The sequence below is a fragment of the Rana temporaria genome, chromosome 1, assembly GCF_905171775.1.
Source record: "Rana temporaria chromosome 1, aRanTem1.1, whole genome shotgun sequence".
In the NCBI taxonomy this organism is placed as follows: domain Eukaryota; kingdom Metazoa; phylum Chordata; class Amphibia; order Anura; family Ranidae; genus Rana; species Rana temporaria.
This window is the reverse complement of record NC_053489.1, coordinates 364,920,053-364,943,566: the sequence shown is the minus strand read 5'-3', so window position 1 is coordinate 364,943,566 and position 23,514 is coordinate 364,920,053.

Below are 23,514 nucleotides of genomic sequence, written 5' to 3'. Positions count from 1 at the left end.
AGCAATATGCAATTAAATATAAACATGGAAAAAAAATGTTACCATGTGGCCAGGCTCAAAGTTGTCAACCAAAAAGCACTAAACCAAATTAATCTGTCTAACTGATGTAAGTAAAAACAGAGGTTTTGTCAGGGAAGGTTCCCCCTGCTGGTGTTACTGCTATGTTATCCTTGGGCTGCAGTACTGGCGTCCACCAGCGGGGCGTTCTTAGCAGTGTGGAGCACACAGCCCTTCCTGCGTTCAGGTGTGACCTGAATGCAATCAGCACGCCTCTATAAATACCCGGCGTGTGTAATCACTCTTCGCCCTGGTATCGTCATACCTCCTGGACCTGAGCTTGTATTTGACCCTGATTTCTGGACCTGATCCTTGATCCCTGCCTGGACTTGTCCTCCCTGTGTCCTGATTCCTGTCCCCATCCTTACCCATCTACTGACCTCCCATGTGTATGACCTTGGCTTGGCTCGTTTATGAATACGGTATTCCCCTTTATTTGTACATACTGTTTTGTCGTTTTATTGTGCACTGGTGGTTCACACATTTGTAAATAAACACCTTTATTTCACTACTCACCTTGTTTGGTTCCTCTGTGCGGTCACACAGTCTGATCTACCAGCATTCCTGACAGTATACCAGGGCCATCCCTTGATCAGACGTGATTGCTTTGAGGAACCATACTGGTGTAGTGTGTGGCTCTAAAGATGGATTTCAATGAAATCATTTACTATTCTCTGCTGGCAGAGGAGGATGAGGAATATTGTCGCCAGGTTTTTGAGGGATGGACAAGTGACCAGCTGATGGAAGCCATCCGATCAGCCCATTCCATGGTGGATCAGGGTTATATGTCTTATGATGATGTTCAGGCATTAATCCGTTTGTGTGTAAAGCCAGCCCTGTCATTTATTCCTGATGGCAGTGACGATTTCTCTCCCCCCTTCAGTAATGACCAAGTTGAATCCTTGATATGGTTATTAGAGGATGATCCAGTTTCTTTTGATGAACATTATTCCTCTTGTTCCCAGCAGAAGTTGTCTGAGTGCATTAGTTCAGTGCAGTCTCTGATTAGACAAGGTGTGTGTGAATCTGCTTTTGTTCAGCCTGTGCTGCAGGCCTGGTCAGATCTCCTGATTCCAGCAAATCCACCTGTTTCCAGCCCTGCCATTAACCACTCACCTTCCCAAAGATCCATCTGTCCATCACCAATGGCAACCCCAGTTGAAGCTCAGTATACACTGCTTCCCACCAGATACCAATATCCAGTCTCTGCTCCCTGTACCTATCCTGTATACAACCCACCTGTCTCTTCTCAGCCGCCTACTAACCCACAAAAACTTCCTCCAGCTACTGTTCCCTCTACTCTGCCATATCCCAATCCTCCTTTCCAGTCCGCTGCACCCCTTACCTACAGAGCTTCTGTGGCTAAGCCCAAGAAAAAACGAAAGTTTTTCCCAACCAAGATGATCCTGCCAGTAACCCAACCTGTCTCCACACCAACCAACCTGCTCCAGTCTGCTTGCATGCCAGCTGAACCTGATTCTGCCAAACCTCTACCTGCTATGCGGCCAGTTTGCCAGCCTGATCCTGTATGCCAGCCTGAAGTTGCTGTGCCAGTTTGCCAGCCTGAAGTTGCTGTGCCAGTTTGCCAGCCTGAAGTTGCTGTGCCAGTTTGCCAGCCTGAAGTTGCTGTGCCAGTTTGCCAGCCTGAAGTTGCTGTGCCAGTTTGCCAGCCTGAAGTTGCTGTGCCAGTTTGCCAGCCTGAAGTTGCTGTGCCAGTTTGCCAGCCTGAAGTTGCTGTTTCAGTGCCATCTGCCCTGCCTGTTTCAGTGCCATCCGCTGCCCAGTCTGAGGTGTCCCTGCCCGCTGCCCAGCTCGACGACCCAGAGTTTGCTGCCCAGCTCGACGACCCGGAGCCTGCTGCCCAGCTCGACGACCCGGAGCCTGCTGCCCAGCTCGACGACCCGGAGCCTGCTGCCCAGCTCGATGACCCGGAGCCTGCTGCCCAGCTCGACGACCCGGAGCCTGCTGCCCAGCTTGATTTGCCCCTATCTGCATCCCAGCTTGACGTCCCGGAGCCTGCTGCCCAGCTTGACGACCCGGAGCCTGCTGCCCAGCTCGACGACCCGGAGCCTGCTGCCCAGCTCGACGACCCGGAGCCTGCTGCCCAGCTCGACGACCCGGAGCCTGCTGCCCAGCTCGACGACCCGGATTTTGCTGTCCAGCTCGACGTCCCGGAGCCTGCTGCCCAGCTCGACGTCCCGGAGCCTGCTGCCCAGCTCGACGTCCCGGAGCCTGCTGCCCAGCTCGACGACCCGGAGCCTGCTGCCCAGCTCGACGACCCGGAGCCTGCTGCCCAGCTCGACGACCCGGAGCCTGCTGCCCAGCTTGATTTGCCCCTATCTGCATCCCAGCTTGATGTACTTTTTGCCCAACTTAAGATTTCTGTACCCGCTGCCCAGCTTGAGCTGCACTTTGCCCTGTTAAAAGTCATGGACTTTCATCCGGCCCAACCTGATGTGACTTTATCTGCTGCCCAGCTTGACACCACGGACTTTCCCCAGCAACATCTAATTGGAGCGTCCGGAGGCCGCTCCTTTGGGGGGGGGTACTGTCAGGGAAGGTTCCCCCTGCTGGTGTTACTGCTATGTTATCCTTGGGCTGCAGTACTGGCGTCCACCAGCGGGGCGTTCTTAGCAGTGTGGAGCACACAGCCCTTCCTGCATTCAGGTGTGACCTGAATGCAATCAGCACGCCTCTATAAATACCCGGCGTGTGTAATCACTCCTCGCCCTGGTATCGTCATACCTCCTGGACCTGAGCTTGTATTTGACCCTGATTTCTGGACCTGATCCCTGGACCTGATCCTTGATCCCTGCCTGGACTTGTCCTCCCTGTGTCCTGATTCCTGTCCCCATCCTTACCCATCTACTGACCTCCCATGTGTATGACCTTGGCTTGGCTCGTTTATGAATACGGTATTCCCCTTTATTTGTACATACTGTTTTGTCGTTTTATTGTGCACTGGTGGTTCACACATTTGTAAATAAACACCTTTATTTCACTACTCACCTTGTTTGGTTCCTCTGTGCGGTCACACAGTCTGATCTACCAGCATTCCTGACAGGTTTAGTTGTAAGCATTTGCAAATACCTGGGAAGCTGCAGCGTCTGCGACACGGAACTCTGTGTAGCTGCAGTCCTAACTATGAATTTAAGGTCTCCTGAAAGGGAGCCCAGGTGTGCTAATCAATAGGTAGAGGACAGGTGATATCCTAAAGCCTGCCCCTACCTATAGTTGGTATGGCAAAAGAGAGCACTGGAAAACAAAAGAAAAATAGGAGTGGAGCAAAAACCTTGCCCAACAAACCAATATACCACCAAACTAAAAGCAGACCAACTCAAACTGGGTCTGCCAGTCGCATCATTATTCAGGGATGGAGATGCGATTTAGGAGTGGAATGGAGTGCCTGCACAGATTTACCACCGATCAGTTTATTTATGCATTGTCATTTTTTTACCGGCAGATCCAGTTTGAGTTGGTCTGCTTTTAGTTTGGTGGTATATTGGTTTGCTGGGCAAGGTTTTTGCTCCACTCCTATTTTTCTTTTGTTTTCCAGTGCTCTCTTTTGCCATACCAACTATAGGTAGGGGCGGGCTTTAGGATATCACCTGTCCTCTGCCTATTGATTAGCACACCTGGGCTCCCTTTCAGGAAACCTTAAATTCATAGTTAGGACTGCAGCTACACAGAGTGCCGTGTCGCAGGCGCTGCAGCTTCCCAGGTATTTGCAAATGCTTGCAACTAAACCTCTGTTTTTACTTACATCAGTTAGACAGATTAATTTGGTTTAGTGCTTTTTGGTTGACAACTTTGAGCCTGGCCACATGGTAACATTTTTTTTCCATGTTTATATTTAAAGGGGAGGTTCACCCTAAAAACAACTTTTTCTTATTATACTGGCCCCCCACATTACAATACATAATCGTATTGTAATGTGGGGGGCCAGTGTAATAAGAAAAAGTTGTTTTTAGGGTGAACCTCCCCTTTAATTGCATATTGCTAAAATCGCATCTCATATAAAGTCCCAACCTCCCCCATTATTTATCTATTTACAGGGATGGAGGCCTATGGTAGTATCTCTATATGCCTCATTTAAAGTCCCACCCCTATCCCCCCTCTTTTTGAAGATGTGGGTCAGAGTGTAGGATAGTGTCAAAGGGTGACCATGGTATTTGGGAGGGAACAGGGACCAGGGGGCAGGTGGTTAGGTGGGCGTTAGAAATTTGTTTAGCAACCTCATATATAGTAGCAGGGTTGAATAGGAGTGTTGATTGTACCTATTAACATGGGGTGTTAAGTGGGGGAGATACCTGTAGAATGGAGATCTCCTCACGAATTGTATCAATCTTATTTTGATTGGCCATCTCCTGGGCAATGAGTGAGTTAGTGGGTGGAGGCAGTGGAGGATGAGGAGAGTTGAAGATAGAGAAAAGTTGATGGGGACCGGATGAAGTGGTGTTGATGAGAGTGATAAAATAGGTCTGCTTGGAAGTGAGGAGGCAAGAATTGTAATTTTAGAGGGCAGATTTGTATTGGTTGAAGTCTTTGAGAGACTTATGCCGCGTAAACACGATCGGTCAAACCGATGAGAACAGTCTGATGGACCGTTTTCATCAGACCAAACCGATCGTGTGTGGCCCCATCGGTTATTTATCCATCGGTTAAAATATGTGAAACTTGTTTTAAAATTAACCGATGGATACCTAACCGATAGAAAAAAAAACGATTGTTTGTAGGCACGTCCATCGGTTAAAAATCCACGCATGCTCAGAATCAAGTCGACGCATGCTTGGAAGCATTGAACTTCGTTTTTTTTTCAGCACGTCGTTGTGTTTTACGTCACCACGTTCTGACACGATCGTTTTTTTAACTGATGGTGTGTAGGCACGACTGACCATCAGTCAGCTTCATGGGTTAACTGATGGAAAAATCCATCAGACCGTTCTGTGTGTACAGGGCATTAGTCTCAAGATAATTTTTTAGACTTCTGGTTTCCTCTGTTTGCCAGTCTGTAGGGGTCGGGGCCTGATTCAACAGAAGTCCTGTTTGCGGTTTGTGAGAAGCCATGTGGGGGGCACAGTAAACATGTGGAAGAAGGTGCTCTGATCAGATGGGACCAAAATTTAACTTTGTGGCCTAAAAACAAAACGATATGTGTGGCGGAAAACTAACACTGCACATCACCCTGAACATATCATCCGCGCGTGAAACATTGGGTCAGAGGTTCACTCTACAGCAGGACAACGACCCTAAACATACAGCCAGAGCTACATTGGAATGGTAGATCAAAGCATATTCATATGTTAGAATGACCCAGTCAAAGTCCAGACCTAAATTCAATTCAATCTGTGGCAAGACTTGAAAATTGCTGTTCCCAGACGCTCTCCATCCAATCTGACAGAGATTGAGCTATTTTGCAAAGAAGAATGGGTAAAAATGTCACTCCCTAGATGTGCAAAGCTGGTAGAGACATCCCCAAAAAGACTTGCAACTGTAATTGCAGCGAAAGGTGGTGGGCTGAATACAAATGCATGCCACACTTTTCAGATATTTATTTGTAAAACATTTTGAAAATAATTTATCATTTTCCTTCCACTTAGCAATTATGTGCCACTTTTTGCTGGTCTATCACATAAAATCTCCCAAAAAAAATACATTTATGTTTTTGATTGTAACATGACAAAATGTGTAAACTATCAAGGGGTATAAATATTTTTTCTTTTTTTTTATGCCAAAAAGCTCTTTTATTTAAGGATAGCAATTACATGAAGCCATTTTTTTATATAATGTTTTTATTTTAAAGTAATAGATTACAACAGTTACAGTATGTCAGATGACAACAACTTCTGCCGCGTACAGACGGTCGTTTTTTGTGATGGAAAAAAAACGACGTTTTAAAAAACATAATTTAAAATGATCGTTTTTCAAAACGTCGTTTTTTGTTTCACAGAAATTGACCGTGTGTGGCAAAAAACGACGTTTAAAACAACGTTTTTAAACCCGTGCATGCCCAGAAGCTAGTTATGAAGCGAGCTTCAATGGAACAAAGTGGTGAACGTAACCTCGCTTTGCTAGAGCATTGTGAAAAAAACGATGGTGTGTAGGCAACGTCGTTTTTGAAAATGAAGTTTCAAAAACGTCGTTTTATTTCATGATTTAAAACGTCGTTTTTTTTCATCACAAAAAACGGCCGTCTGTACGCGGCATTAGAATGAGATACAGCGTTGAAATACAGATAAATGCAATAATAATTGTACTGTTGTAGGAGTTGAAGTATTATACAGATATAAATAAACATAAATAAAAAAAGTTACTAATAAATGGGAACTAATGGAGGGAAGGGAGAGGGTAGTGGTGTTCCGAAGGTGGATTTCATTTATTTTATTTCACTATTATCCATAAAGGTTATCAATACCATGACATGAGAACTCTTGAGTCAAAAGTGTCTGACGTATAGTATATGGCCCAGGGTTTCCATATGCTATCGAATTTTTCCAATCCATTTTTGTCTAGCGCTTCTAGTTTAGCATGTACGAATGAAAGATTCATTCTTTTTTCGGCTTCCGACAACAGTAATGCAGGTGATTTCCATGCACTAGCTATTACCTGTTTCGCAGCTATCATAAACAAAATAAATAACTTATGCTGATTCCGGGAAAGGGTTTCTGGTTTAACCACTTGCCGTCGCCGCACCGTCATAATACGTCCACAAGGTGGCTCTCCTAGGCGAGATCACGTATTATGACGTCCTACCTTTTAGCCGCCACTAGGGGCGCACGCGCGCCGCCGGAGGCGCGCGCGCGCGCCCCCCGCTCGCACCCGACTCCCGTGCGTGTGCCCGGCGGGCGCGATCGCCGCCGGGCACACGCGATCGCTCGGTACAGAGCGGGGAACGGGAGCTGTGTGTGTAAACACACAGCTCTCGTTCCTGTCAGCAGGGGAAATGCTGATTTTCTGTTCATACAATGTATGAACAGAAGATCAGTGTTTCCCCTAGTGAGGCCACCCCCCCCCCCACAGTAAGAACACACCCAGGCATACTTAACCCCTTCCCCGCCCCCTAGTGTTAACCCCTTCACTGCCAGTGGCATTTTTATAGTAATCTAATGCATTTTTATAGCACTGATCGCTATAAAAATGCCAATGGTCCCAAAAATGTGTCAAAAATGTCCGAAGTGTCCGCCATAATGTCGCAATACCGAAAAAAAAAATCGCTGATCGCCGCCATTACTAGTAAAAAAAAATATTAATAAAAATGCCATAAAAATACCCCCTATTTTGTAAACGCTATAACTTTTGCGCAAACCAATCAATAAACGCTTATTGCGATTTTTTTTTTACGAAAAATATGTAGAAGAATACGTATCGGCCTAAACTGAGGAAAAAAAATGTTTTTTTATATATTTTTGGGGGATATTTATTACAGCAAAAAGTAAAAAATATTATTTTTTTTCAAAATTGTCGTTCTATTTTTGTTTATAGCGCAAAAAATAAAAAACGCAGAGGTGATCAAATACCACCAAAAGAAAGCTCTATTTGTGGGAAAAAAAGGACGCCAATTTTGTTTGGGAGCCACGTCGCACGACCGCGCAATTGTCTGTTAAAGCGACGCAGTCCCGAATCGCAAAAAGTACTCTGGTCTTTGGGCAGCAATATGGTCCGGGGGGTAAGTGGTTAATGTTAAGTTAGGCCGTCATTGGATCTGGTAATATAATACAGTCAAACATTTTAGAAGCGATTCTAAAAATCCCTTCCCAGAATTTCCTTACAAGTGGACACTGCCACCAGATGTGGATATATGTTTCTTTTGTCTGGGCAACCGCGGAAACAGAGATCTGAACAGTTCGCTGAAAATTTTGCTAATCTATTGGGAACCAGGTACCAGCGGGAAAGCACTTTATATGATGTTTCCATTGCCGATACATTTATAGATGAAGAGCTAGTATTAGACCAAATGCTTGCCCAGGTTCGTTATTAATTTTACATTCCAGGTCTAATTCCCATTTAGCAATATAAGAAGGTATTATTATATTTGTTTTAGTGATCAATTTGGAATAAATTATTGAAATACGACCTTTGGCATGTGGATCTTTGAGACATATCCTTTCAAATTGGGAAATATTATTTAAATTATCGCTAAGGCTAAGGGAAGGTCCATAAAAGTTTTTGCTTTGAAGGTATCTGAAAATTTCTGTAGTGGGGAGTCCGGATGCCTCACAAAGGTCTGGAAAAGGTCAAATTGTAGTTGTTGATGCTATGTGATATAAACACGTAATACCAGCCCTGATCCAAGCCTTAAAAGTTTTTGGAAACACCCATGCTGGATAAAAGGTCGGATTTTTATAAAAGGAAAGAAGCGGAATGTGTGGGGATTGCAATCCATGAGAGGTTTTGTACCTATCCCATAATGACAATGAGTGTTTCGAGATTGGATTTTTCATTTTTCTACGGTTTTGAGGGCTCAGCCAAAGGATATTATTAGTAGGAAGAGGGTCAAAGTCTATTGCCTCAATAAGTACCCACAATGGGATTTCTGTGGTTGAGTGGTACTTTGATAGTTGCGCCAATTGTGCTGCTTTGTAATATGTTGCAAAATCTGGAAATCCCAGCCCACCCATCAATTTGGGTAGAATTAATGTTTTTCTAGGCAATCTGGTTTTTTTCTTCCCCCACATGAACTGTGTTACTTTATGCTGGATCAATCTAAGAAAATAAGCAGGAATGTGAATTGGAAGGGTTCGAAATAGATATAAAAACTTGGGGAGTATAGCCATTTTTATTATGTTGATTTTCCCAAACCAGGAAATCGGTAAAGAAGACCAGTCGGATAACAATCTAGTGACACTTTTCAGTAAGGGAGGGTAGTTGGCGGTAAATAATTCGGAGGCATTAGCTGTAAGGTGTATACCCAGATATGGTATACTACGGTCTGCCCATTTAAAGGGCAGTGAGGACTGTAAATTTTGTTTAACCGTGTCACTGAGTGAAATATTCAGTGCCAGGGATTTTTGGTTATTAACTGTGAGGCCGGAATTGTGGGAGAATTTGTGAAGTACCCGCATTAGATTAGGGGCCGATATCTGCGGTGAGGATAAAAATAAGAGTATATCATCCGCAAATAGACTTATTTTGTGGTGACATCTGCCTAGCTCTATACCCGTGATCGTTGGTTCCATCCTTATCCTTTGTGCTAGAGGTTCGATAATTAAAGCGAATAATAGCGGTGATAGAGGACACCCTTGACGAGTCCCTCTCTGTATATTAAACTCTTCCGATTTGTAACCGGCATATTTAATATAGGCCTTGGGATTGTGGTACAGTGTTGCAATCCAACCCATAAAATGTGGGCCAAAGCCCCATTTCCTAAGAGCGAACTGCATATACGACCATGAAACTGTATCAAAAGCTTTTTTTATTTCGAGAGAAAGAAAACACTAGGGTATTGGACGCATTTTAGCTGCATGGGATAGAAGAGCAGCACGTCTAAAATTATCGCCAGCTTGTCGGATAGGGATGAAACCAGTTTGATCACGGTGTATTAGTTTGCCAATTATCATATTTAATCTGGTTGCTAAAACTTTGGCTAAAATTTTCACATCGATATTCAGCAGAGAGATGGGGTGATAGTTTGACCAAACTGAATCGTCCGCATGTGGTTTAGGCAGCATGCAGATAGTTGCAGTTAAGGTTTCTTTCCTAAAATATTGGTTATCCAAGAGAGAATTAAAGGTATTCGTTAGAATTGGTGACAGGATATCTGTAAAGGTTTTGTAGTAGAGGGCAGAAAACCCATCAGGCCCTGGTCTTTTATTTACTTTCAAAGTTTTGATAGCCTGTGACACTTCTTCACTAGACACCGGTTCCTCCATTATTTCCATTTGCGCCTTGGATAATGCAGGAAGGGAGAGCTGAGAGAAAAAGCTGTTTGCTTTAGGTTGATCCAACTCATTATTAGAGTATAGACTTTCTAACTGTGTTTTAAATTTTTGTAGGATTTTCACAGGGTTAGTGGAGTATACTTCTCTTGAAAGCTTAAGGCGAATTGGTTTATTATTATTTTGACAGGATTTTAATGTTCGGGCTAGAAGTGTATTTGGTTTGTTTGCATTTATGAAATAATTATGTTTCGATTTTTTAAATATTCTATCTGCTGACTCAGTGAGGAATAGATCAAATTCCAGCTTGGCTTTCTCTAGTCGCAATCTGGATGATGTAGAGCAGGGGTGCCCAACCTTTTGAAGTGACAGGGCCACTTAAGCGACTTGGTAACTGGTTGCGGGCCACAATCAGCGGAGTGGGCGGATGGCAGGTCCATGTCCGCTCTGCATAGGCAGAGCAGAGACATATGGATCAGATTGGCGGTAGGACACAAGTCGGTTTACATCTGCCACTCCTTAGAGGTGAATAGAGGGTCCAATTGGGTTGGACTGCTTTCACACTGATGTGCTGTGGTTTAGCCGCACGGTGGGTGCAACGATGTGAACCTTTGGCTTTCCTGCACTTTGCAATAGACTTCTATTACATTCTGCAGGTTTGGTGCACTTTCAGAAAGCTCATCAAACTTGCAGGCAATAACAGAAGTTAATGGCTCAGTGCAGGTAAACCCGCAGGTGTGCTGCTCTGCATCTGCGGATTAGTCTGAAAGCAGCCTAGTAACCACTGCAGAACAGATATGCCCATATATACACTGTGATTTTAGTAATTAACTGATCTTTAATAACAATATTCTATTCTATTCCATCCCAGAGCAGGAGGTCGCGGGCCACATCAAAGGGCTCCGCGGGCCACATGTGGCCCCCGGGCCACTGGTTGGGCACCCCTGATGTAGAGGAATTTTGCTGGAAAGCCATATGACAGGAGTTAAAATTTGTTTCCAGGGTATGGTACAAGGCTTTTCTTTCTCTATTACATAAATTAGCTTGGCATAAACATATACCCCGGAGAACAGGTTTATGGGCTTCCCATAAAGTAGTTGGGGAAATATCCGGAGTGGAATTAAATTTTAGGTACTCCCGTAGTGCAGTTTCAATATTCTGTTTATATAATGGGTTTTTGAGCAAAAAGTCTTTAAGCAGCCACGTGGCGTTACGCGCTTTCGGTATTGTAGATGCTATGGTATTGAAGACTGCACTATGGTCAGACCATGGGATGGGTAAAATTTGAGAGTTTAATATTTCCGGCTTCATACCTATAGGCATAAAAATGTGGTCTATTCTTGAGAATGACTGACAGGGATAGGAATAGTGAGTGTATTGCCTTTTAGTTGGATTCACTTCACGCCAGGAATCCACTAGGTTGTACTTTGCGATTAGTTTTGAAAAGGATTGTTTATCAGCTTTTGGGGTTTGTGGGATTGGCGACATGTCTAAAAAAGGGAAGATGGTCTGATTGTAATTTCCACCCAACACTACAGTTCCTTTTTTATGTGAATCGATGACCTGCAGCAGATGAGATAGGAAAGAGTTAGGTTTTTTATTTGGAGCATAATATGACACAATGGTGATATCAGAGTCCAATATATTCCCTGTTAGGATCAAGTATCTGCCTTCTGGATCCTTGATCTCCTTAGTGACTGAGAACGGGGTACTACTGTGAAATGCTATAAGCACACCCCTTTTCTTTGTGGAGGCCGAGGCTGTGTAAACTTGCGGAGGGGACCTACTAAAGAATTTGGGAGTGGATGGTGGTGTGAAATGTGTTTCTTGAAGACATATGACATGTGCTTTTTTGGAACTAAAGGTACGAAAGGCTTTATTGCGTTTTTGCGGGATATTTAAACCTTGGACATTAAGGGACAATATGTTCAATGGGGCCATGGTATTAAAAAATTGTCAGATCTAATGTTGCCCAGAGATGGAATAACAAAGAAAGAGACCACCCTGGGGACGCAAGGAGAAATTGGAAGTGGGGGGTGAAAAAAGAAAAAAAAATAAGATTCAGGGAAAAGATACATTTTAGATATATTCCTAAAAAAAAAGCAGAAAAAGTATAAGTTCATGACATTTCCATTGAGGGGAGAGAAAGTCTCCCTCCAAGGGCACATGTGCTACTGTCGACCGTCCACTAAGTCGCAGGCGGACGAGGGTAGCAAAGGGAGGCGCAAAGAACAGTCCCACGGAACACGAGTAGCCAACCAATTAAATTACATTCTTACAAACATAGAGTAAAATTAAAACAAAAGTAATAGACCAGGTAGTAATGGACACATACCGTACTCATGAAGCAGAGAATCGTGAAAAGGCGAGCCTGGAGGATTAGAGACGTCTACTAGTCATCCTCAAAGTTTAATAATAACCTATTACAACTGAAATTTAAAGATAGACCCGGCCAATACCTGGAAATAAAATATTGGTTAATAACAGTAGAGGAGAACCTGTAAAAAGTAACTGCAACAATAACTTATGCTTTACTGAAATGGAAAAGTTACCAGGCAGTCATATGGGGGCCAAAATAAGATAAAGACCAACAGGGTCAAGCAGATTCCCAGAGAAAGGGAGAAAAGGAAATAAGCACAGTTTGTGATCCTATTCAGTCCATAGAGTCACAGGGATCAGGAACAGGTGACGACTTGCGAAGTCTCTTGTTGGGACTATGATCCCCATTTTCCCTGGAGGCAGAAGAGGAGTTATACTTGTCAGGATGCGAGGAGTACTTTTGGCGAGAGTCCGAGGCGTCATGGATGGCGTTCATAAGCCCCACATTCTGCAGAGTAGTTTGCAAATCCATTGCGCTACGGCAAGTATATTTGTGGTTTAGGTATGAGAATCTCACAGAGAAGGGGAAGCCCCACTGGTAGATGATGGTGTTGCGTTGAAATATTTGGAGGAGTGGTTTCAGAGCCCTTCTTTTTTTGATAGTTAGCTGCGACAGATCCGCGAAAAGTCGGTATTTGTATCCTAGAAATGGCAACGCATTTTTATGCCTTGCTGCATTCATTAGTAGTTCTTTGGTCCGGTAGTAATGAAATTTTGCGATAATATCGCGTGGCGGGCCATCTGTTTTTTTTGGAGCAAGGGCTCTGTGTACCCTATCCATTTCAAGTCGCTCCACCGGTATTCCCGGTTGCAGTTCCTGAAAAAGAGCAGTCATTGTGGCCTGTAAATCAATCACTGTTTCGGGGATTCCTCTAATGCGAATATTTGACCTTCTCGCGCGATTTTCATAATCTTCCAATCTTGTTTGTAGAGTCAAATTCTCCTCCTTAAGGTTATCGATTTCTGAGGAGAAATCAGCTGTACATTTTTCCAAATCGTCAGTCCTTAATTCTAGTGCTGATGTTCGCTGTCCTAGTTCCCTTATCTCCTTAGTAAGGCTTGTAGTGATATAGTCTGAGGTAGCCTTTAATGATTTTTGTAACAGCAGCTCTATTTGTTCCAGTGTTGCTTGTGGTGGCAAGTCTTTCTGTAATGTTTTATCACAGTTCTCCATAATATTCCCTGGAGAGTATTTATTTTGGCTTTGTTCCTTTAAAGTTTAATGGGTCCGGAGCTTCATTGTGTGACACAGCAGGAGGGGCTGTCTGCTGTTTCAACTCCCTCCCTGTTACATCTGCATAGGATGGCTTCAGTGCCATGACAGGAACACTGTAGCACTGTGAGGCGGCTCTCTCACGCCTGTTTTTGGCACAAAATGTGCTCCAAAACCCCCCAAAAAGGGTACCCTTGTGAGGTAGGTGGCTGTGTGGTCCCTTTGGGTGGCTTTTTGGGCAGGTTTGGGGGTTACCTCTGCCATTATCAGGCTCCTCAGGTCCGCGGTGTAGGGAGCTCTAGGCAGGCATTACCTCACCGCTGAGCTCCACCTCTGCACCTCCATATAAATATTTTTTCAAGGCACCGTAGGTGTTTTACCATTGTGGATGCTTTAGTGAAGGGACGAGGGAACCATTCAAGTACGTATGCTAGCAAAACAGCTTTATGGTAGAGCACGTAGTCAGGCAGTCCGACCCCTCCCTGGAGTTTTGGGAACGTGAGCAGTTTATGTCAAACCCTTAAAAATTCCCAGTTTCAAATGAAACGTATTGATGGGGAACGTAACGTTGTGAATAAATGCTTGGGTACTTATATGGGGACAGTCTGAAATAGGTATAGTAATTTGGAAAGAGTATCCATTTTTAAGGAGTTTATATGGCCAAACCATGGCAAGGAGGAGAGGCCCCAGGAGTCCATGTTTTTCCGTATATAAAAGATAGTAATGGGGCATCATGTAAGCTATATATATTGGTGAGGTCAGAAGGTACTGTGATGCCTAGATAGGAAATGCCTTTATATTTATATATGCCTTATATTAACTACAGAAGGATGCATCTAACCGGGGGTTGCGATTGTGCTGGGGGTGCATTTTGTTTGCGTCATTCCCGGAAAAACTGCAACGCGCACTGATCTCTACTCTCCCGTTTCTCAGACGTGGGGGGAAGGGTGGACGCTCACAGTGCATCAATGCTACGCCAACATGCCGTGCCTTTGATGTCAATCTTGACGCCGCGGGCCGACGTATATCCATCTGTATGCGATTTGAGGAGGATTGTGGTATCAAGTGCCAGGCGCCAATGGTCGCTCGAACACTGGCTCTGCCTTCCCATCAGCATGCAGCGTGACGTGGGTGGGGCCCTGTGGCGATGTGGTGGATATTTATTCCACACCCCTATGGAGCACACACTCAGTTTGCTCCTTGCACCTTGATGACACTATGCCCATCTCTGGTCTATGCTTTTTACTTCATACCAAGGGTAATATTTAGCTTTCTATTAATCTATGTTTTTTTGTGCCATCTTTGATTCTATCACCCATTCTATGGAGAGTCACTCACCTGTTTCTACTTTACACTCATGATCTGGTCTCTTTTTCTCTTCCCTTTGGTAATGGCTTTTATATCTTCCCCAATTATTTATTGTGTAGTCACTTTGCTGGTACACTTTATTTACAATTTTTTAACAGAGGCCCTATGGGCCACTATTCAGTACTTATTACAACCACAGTTACGGTACTTATTGGGGACGACATCTCTATTGATGCTCACTTCTTGTTCTCTGTTTATCGCTGTGCTGCCGCAGTCAGCCGCCACCTCAGTTTCCGGGGAAGATGTTCCCATAGTGCCTCCAGATGCTAATACTACCCATGTTGTTGAATACTGTAGCTTACTTCTAGGTAAGAGTGTTGGGATTAAGTTCTGGTTCCCCCTCTTCCTGTTATTTTAGTTACTAATATTATTTGGTATTTATATTTGATTACAGACATACCTATAGCGCATTTTCTCCTGATAAGTGGAGATTATTCACAAAACATGCGTAGAGCTTTTATCTATGTATTGTCACAGCTACCATGTATCTACTATGAGACTACCTTGAATAAATTTGAATCAATTTACATTAATGTGTAAAAGCAAAATTAAAAAACTCCCAATGGAGAGTCCGCAATAGTCCTGCAGCAGCGCTGCGATCAAACTGGCGTTTGAAAAAAGTTCAAATATGTGACAGTTCGTGTAACAGACAGGGGTGGCAGTGATTGGTCAATGGTCTCAGCATAAGTGCTCCTTTCACCAGGGGATGTTCACCACATGGGGGAATTTGTTCCCCTTATAAGGATACACTCACCAAATGTAAGATCACTATAGGCATATGATACACATCCACATCCAACCTCTGTGCTCTCCACCAGAGGTTTACCTGGTATATGGTTCCGTGGTCAAATGTGAGGAAAATAAATATCCATATAGAGCAGTACCGTTTGAAAATTTTAATGCCCCAAATAGTACCCCCTTACATAAATGCGTACCACAAAAGAAGTAAAATCAGGCATAAATACTGTGCGATTGCACAGACTAACTTGACCCTGAAGACTGTTGTGTTCAAGTTCCTCCAGAGTCTTCCTGGTTCAGGTCCGTGGAGCGCACACGTCACTTCCGGTTTGGTCGATGGGGAGTCCTGCCCTGACGCGTTTCATCACTTCCTGACTTCGTCTGAGGGTGTGGCTCCCCATCGTACCAACCGGCTTTAAGTACAGATTAGTTCCGCCCCTTGTATACTCATATATTTATGATTTTAGGTGTTTGATTATATATAGTTTTAATATGCCATCCTTTGCAGACTTGCGCAATGTAAGCAGATAGGGTTTGCATCACAGGAGAACGTGACATTTTCATTTCCGCCCTCAGACTGGCATGGTCATCACCTCGGACTGTGCGGACGGAATGACGTTGTATGCACGCGAGTGCGTCGGACGTCACTACAAGGGGCAGAACTGATCTGTACTTAAAGCCGGTTGGTACGATGGGGAGCCACACCCTCAGACAAAGTCAGGAAGTGACGAAACGCGTCAGTCCAGGACTTCCCATCGACCAAACCGGAAGTGACGTGTGCGCTCCATGGACCTGAATTAGGAAGACGCTGGAGGAACTTGGACACAGCAGTCTTCAGGGTCAAGTTAGTCTGAGCAATCGCACAGTATTTATGTCTGATTTTACTTCTTTTGTGGTACGCATTTATGTAAGGGGGTACTATTTGGGGCATTAAAATTTTCAAACGGTACTGCTCTATATGGATATTTATTTTCCTCACATGTGACCACGGAACCATATACAGTACCAAGTAAACCTCTGGTGGAGAGCACAGACGTTGGAAGTAGATGTGTATTATATGCCTATAGTGATCTTACATTTGGTGAGTGCATCCCCATAAGGGGAACAAATCCCCCCTACGTGGTAAACATCCCCTGGTGAAAGGAGCACTTATGCTGAGACCATTGACCAATCACGGCCACCCCTGTCTGTTACACTAAGGCCCCGTACACACGGCCAAACATGTCTGCTGAAACTGGTCTGCGAGCCAGTTTCAGCAGACATGTTCGGTCGTGTGTTGGCCCGAGCGTGCAGGATTCCAGCAAACATTTGCCCGCCGGGCCTTTTCCCAGCGGACAAATATTCATGGACTTGTTTTAAAACAGTCCGCTGGAATCCTGCCCGCTCGGACATGTTCGGTTGTCTGTACAGACCTACCGTACATGTCCGAGCGCCCGCCATCCCTCGCATGCGTTGAATGACTTTGACGCATGCGTGGAAGCATTTAACTGGCAGGCTCGCCCACGTCGCCGCGTCATTGTCGCGGCGACACCGCGGACACGCCCCGCGTATTGTTTATGCGCGGATTTCTGTACGATGGTTAGTACAGCCATCGTACAGAAATCCCCGGGCAGACATGTACGGTGAAAACGGTCTGGCGGACCGGTTTCATCGTACATGTTTGCCCGTGTGTACACGGCCTAACTGTCACATATATGAACTTTTTTCAAACGCCAGTTTGATCGCAGCGCTGCTGCAGGACTATTGCGGACTCTCCATTGGGAGTTTTTTAATTCTGCTTTTACACATTTTATGTTTTTTTAAGCAGCTGCTACATATTGCTAAACGCATCTGACCTTTTGCTCTGTAGATCTTTGTAGCTTATTTCTAAGCGCTGAGCTGTACTTCTAAATGGGGTTTGTTCTAGTACTTGTTCGTTTACAATTTACATTACTATGTGTGCAATCAATCATGTCTATATGCAAGTTTGGGCTGCATTTAATACATTTTAATATATATTATTTACTATGCAGGATATGTGTTGTGTGTGTGTATTTATTTATTATGTTATTTATTACGTGTTATTTACTGTCCCACATGCATCCATGTGGACCCATTAAATAGTATCTACTAATTGATTAATTTGGTTCTGGTGTTGTGCTTCATATAAAGTCCCACCATTCCCCCTTTCTTTTCTTTTTTTAATATATGATTCAGGGATGGAGACATACAAATTCTGTAGCAGTTGTTGTCTCATATAAAGTGCCAACAGTTTTATTTAATGAAAAGGAAATTCTTTTGGTTTGTCATTGAAAGAAAAAAATTGGACCCTAATTAGGACATTGTATTTTCTGGCAAGAAGATGTTAAAGGCCTCTCTTTTGGGCATATTCGGTTTAACCACTTGCCGACCGAGCCATAGCCAAATGACGGCCACAGCGTGATCGGCTAGTACTGGGAGGGCGTACTATGATGTCCTCGCAGACTCGCACTTCCCACGCGCACCAGAAAGTGTCCGTGATCACAGATAGGAGTAAATGATGGATTGGGTCCAATGACAGAGCAATCACTTGTCAACAAACCGGCAAATGTTCAGTTCAGCTCTCTTTCCTCTTATGCAAACGGTACAACGTGTGAGAAGAGGAGGGAGCCGATGCAGCAGCACTGTGGGCTGGATCTGAAGTGCCCACAGTGCTGATCTGTGCCCATTCATGCCTCATACATGCTCATCCATGCTCATCTGTGCTTCATCCATGCCTCATACATGAAAAAATATATATGATTACAGAGCTCACAAGATCACAAACAAATCAATCAGTCAAAAACTGGAGAGGAAGAGATCCTAAACGGGCCATTTCTCAGAATGAGACCCAGTGGATCCATCGTCTAAGGCGGATGAATCCACTGTAATTAAACATTGAATTGGATCTAAATTGTTTTCTTTCCAATTGGTAATTTTTTTTAACATTTTAGAATTCACATGTATTTTTATTTCTATTTTTTATTTGTATTATTTAAATTTTTCATATTTTAATATGTCTATTGATGAATAAATGTTGAGATGTATGGTAGGAAGGTATTTCCATATTTAATAATTCTATTGATGTTTTGTAATGGCCATTTATGTTATTGTAACGGATTTACGTCCTTTGGATTGAGTATAATGTTGTCAATGGGAATGCAGCTATTGTTGTTATATATTTGTCTAACTCACAAAATGGCTGCCATAAGTACGATGTGGTCCATGGGGTGGTAAATATACAATATATGTGACACTTTTTCCAAACCTTTAAAATGGCCGCCACAGGTGTTGATTGAAAAGGGAGGAGAGTCTTCTCTTGTATTTAAACTCGGCTCTGTCCAAACATCGGAATTGCTACCTACTATTCAGCAATTATTTCGACAAATATTGGGGGACTCTGCACCAGAGAATATAGAGATTGACAGGATTCACCGCATACCATCATATGCCAATTTAAATGCAGAAAGACCAAGAGACATTGGGGCAGATCCACGTACATCTTTGCGTCGGGCGTAGCGTATCTAAGATACACTACGCCGCCGTAATTTTTTTTTGAATCCTCAAATAATTTGCTCCGTAGGTTACGGCGGCGTAGTGTATCTTTGGCGGCGTAAGGGCACGCAATTCAAATGGATGTGATGGGGGTGTGTTTTATGTAAATACGTCATGACCCGACATAAACAAAGTTTTTTTTGAACGGCGAATGTGCCGTCCGTGGGGGTATCCCAGTGCGTATGCTCGAAATTAAACCGGAACAAGGCAAGGTTTACGATGATGACGTCATTCTACGCAAATCCCTATTCGCAAACGACGTAAAAAATTTTAAATTCTACGCGGGAACGACGGCCATACTTAACATTGAGTACGCCTCATAATAGCAGGGGTAACTATACGCCGGAAAAAGCCGAACGCAAACGACGTACAAAAACTAGCTAATTTGCATACTCAACGCGGAATTCGACGGAAACGCCACCTAGCGGCCGGCGGAAAAATGCGCCCAAGATCCGACGGCGTACTCAGGCCGCGTACACACGGGCAAACATGTACGATTAAACCGGTCCGCCGGACCGTTTTCACCGTACATGTCTGCCCGGGGATTTCTGTACGATGGCTGTGCTAACCATCGTACAGAAATCCGCGCGTAAACAATACGCGGGGCGTGTCCGCGCCGATGACGCGGCGACGTGGGCGGGCCTGCCAGTTAAATGCTTCCACGCATGCGTCGAAGTCATTCGATGCATGCGAGGGATGGCAGGCGCTCGGACATGTACGGTAGGTCTGTACAGACGACCAAATATGTCCGAGCGGGCAGGATTCCAGCGGACTGTTTTAAAACAAGTCCAGAAATATTTTCCCGCTGGGAAAAGGCCCGGCGGGCAAATGTTTGCTGGAATCCTGCACGCTCGGGCCTACACACGACCGAACATGTCTGCTGAAACTGGTCCGCGGACCAGTTTCAGCAGACATGTTTGGTCGTCTGTACGGCCCATAAGACGTACGCCTGTCGGATCGATCCCAGATGCAGTCGTATCTTGTTTTGTAGATACAAAACAAAGATACGACGCGGGAACTTTAAAATTACGTGGCGTATCAATAGATACGCCGGCGTAATTCTTTTGTGGATCTGCCCCATTGTGTGCAAAATGCATAGATTTACAGATAAAGATTTAATTATGAGAATAGCACGTGGCAAAACGGAAATTGAGTTTGGAAGGAATGTATGTGTCCCTTTACCCGGATTTGTCACGTAGGACTTTAATGCAGAGGCGGGCGGTCTGACCGGTGTTGGAGGCCCTGCGTGCAGTAGAGGTGAAGTACAGGTGGGGATTTCCTTTTAGCCTGACAGCCTCACGAAATGGAAAAACAGCTACTCTTCGTACCAGAGATGATATACGGTTGTTTGTAGAGATATTAGATTTACCCCCAGTGGATTATTTAGATTAGAGGAAGATTGACCTAGGAAACCCTTTACAGCCCCCAGAGAAGTGGCAGCAAGTGCCTAGGAGAAATCGACGTAGAAATCGTTCAAATAGACAGAAAGAGATTTGAAAGGAACTGTACTCAGGGGAAGATGAGGAGAGAGAGACAATGGTTGAAATAGGAAGAAAGAAGAATTCTGGTCAACCCCTTTTTTTGATTTTTGTTGTTGTGGGGAGATGGGGGAATCCCCTTTTTCCCCCCTCCCACCTACCCTTTTTGGGGGGTTCCCCCCCCCCTTTTTTTTCCTCACCACTTCTACCGTTTTTTGAGGGGTGGGTGGAAAAGAGGCCCCACTAGAGGACTTGTTTCAGGTTCAAGTCTTAGCTACATGTTTGAGATATGTGTTCGAGGTATAGGCTGAGAAAGCAGGTACTCAGGAGGGGCCTTATGTATGAGGACATGGACATAATACACTGGTGACACGGTTTAAAAGGGGTTTTATTTTTGTAGGGGAAATAATGTGGAAAGTGGGGGGAGGGGTAGAAGTATTATCCAAGGGGAAGGGAGAAGGTGGGGGGGGGGGTTGTGTGTGGGAACCTTTTTTTTTGGGGGGGGGGGGTAGTGTTCTCCTTTTTTGTTTTTTTAGGAGACCTCAGTTGAGTATAAAGGTGAAGGTTTTTAGACATGGGAGGAGGTATGAGGGGTCTAAGGGGTAAAAGGGGAAAGGGAAAAAGGGGAAAGGGAAAAAGGGGAAAGGGAAAAAGGGGAAAGGGAACAAAGAATTTGTTATTTTATTTTTTTGGAAGGGAGAGGAGAGGGAAGAGAAAGGGAACAGTATAGCACCAATTTAGGATGGAAAGGGAGTTTTTTTTTTTCTTCTTCTTCTTCACTTTGTTAGAGGGTTTTTTTTTTTTTTGTTTTGTTTTTTTGTGTGTGTGGCACAGTGATAGGCTCCAACTGAGTACATGACTTGGACTTAGGTGGTAAAAGTTTCACATGTATGCAACATATATGTTATATGTTAAATGCAGGGCTTTTTTTCAGGGGGAACTTGGGGGAACTCAGTTTCACCACCTCTGGCTCAGACCCTTTGGTGCCTGCTCACCACAATCACTTGTAAACACAGAAGTCTGGTTTCTGTGTTTACAAGTGACATCTTTGTAACCCCCTGAACTCTGCACTCTGTATGTAATGCAATTCTGGTATTTAATGCCCCTTTAAGACCCTTCTACTGTTTGTGAAATCTGAACGGGTCGTGGTTGAGTTCCTGCACCTATTTTCTGAGAAAAAAAAAGCTCTGGTTAAATGTATAAACAGATTTGATGTACAGGTGCCTATGGGGGTTTCAGATATTTTGAGAAGTTTGGGGGGGGTGGGAGAGGGGAGAGGAGGGAAGGATTTATTTGTTTATACTGTTTATACTCTCCTCCTTATCTTCTCTGGGTCAACTTTAAAAGGGGGAAATAAGGATTATTATAAGGGGGAGATGTGGGAGGGATACAGGTGTGAAGAGGGGAAGATGAAAAGACGCCCGGGGGGTGAAGTACATATTGTTTTAGAGTAAAGAGAGATCTTGCAGGTAGGAAAGGTCCGATAAAAGAAACTAGGTAATCTGCAGTACAGCAGAAAGGAGAGGTCGGGGTGGAGATGATATCCTCACAGCGAGTCCTCTTCCGAGTAGAGAGTGGGAGGGGAGGGTAAGGAAGGAAGGAAAGGGAGTGTGTTGGGTTTTGTTTTTTGTTGTTTTGCAGGACCTGGTTCTCTCTACTCTCCCCGCCCCCACCCGGGTCTCCATCCCTTCTTAAAGGGGGTGCTTGAGAGAGGAGTTCGAGGGAAGGAACAGGAAAAATGGCAAGTGGAACAAAGATCATCTCATATAATGTGAGAGGTCTTGGTTCGAGTGGTAAGAGTCTTTGGCACGAACTGCACCACATGAGGGCGGAGATTGTTTTCTTGCAGGAGACGCACTTCGTGGCAGGGACGACCCCTCGTATGCCCCTTTTTCCTTATAACCAGTGGTTCCATGCGCCTTTACCTATCCTTAGGGCAAGAGGAGTGACAATAGAAATACACAAACAGTGCCCCTGGATAAATATAGAAACACAGGAAGACCCGGATGGGCGGTTCCTTTTTGTTAAGAGCAAGTATTATACTTTAGCCACGATCTATGCCCCTAATAGTAATACAGACTCCTGCACCTCTGCACCCCTGTAAAGGGATGTAAAGGGGTGCAGGGTGCTGTGTAATGTAAAGGGGTGCAGGGTGCTGTGTAATATAAAGGAGTGCAGAGGTGCAGGGTGCTGTGTAATGTAAAGGGGTCCAGAGGTGCAGTTGTGGAGAGGGGGTACATAGTAGTAACAAAGAGGATTGAAGGATGCAGAGGTATGCAGGGGGCACAGTGGGGTGTTTTTACATTTTAACATGGGGGGTGCCAGATATTGGATCCGCCCCGGGTGCCAAATGCTCTAGGTACGTCCCTGCTTGGAAGTAATCTGTTTCACAGGCGCGGGGTCAGGAGGAGGCGGGGCTGTGTGGGAGTGCTCTGCGATTTCGCGGCTTTCCTCTTCCTATATCCTCTTTTCCACTGGAGCGATCGTGCTGGGAGAACATCTCTCGTGGCTCTAATCTTCCTCCAGTCATGTCCTGGCCATCCTCTCACTTCCTCCACCTTGGTGAGGCTGAAATTTGGGGCACAGTGAGGCTGGATTTTGGGGCACAGTGAGGCTGGATTGTGGGGCACAGTGAGGCTGGATTGTGGGGCTCAATGACATTGCTTGTGCAATTTGGGGCACAGTGAGGCTGCAATTTGGGGCACAGTGAGGCTACAATTTGGGGCACAGTGAGGCTGCAATTTGGGGCACAGTGAGGCTGCAATGGTGGGCACAGGTCACGCTGCAATGAGGGGAACTGATAAAGTTGTTGTTAATATTTATTTTTGTAATGTAATTCTGCATAAAACATTTA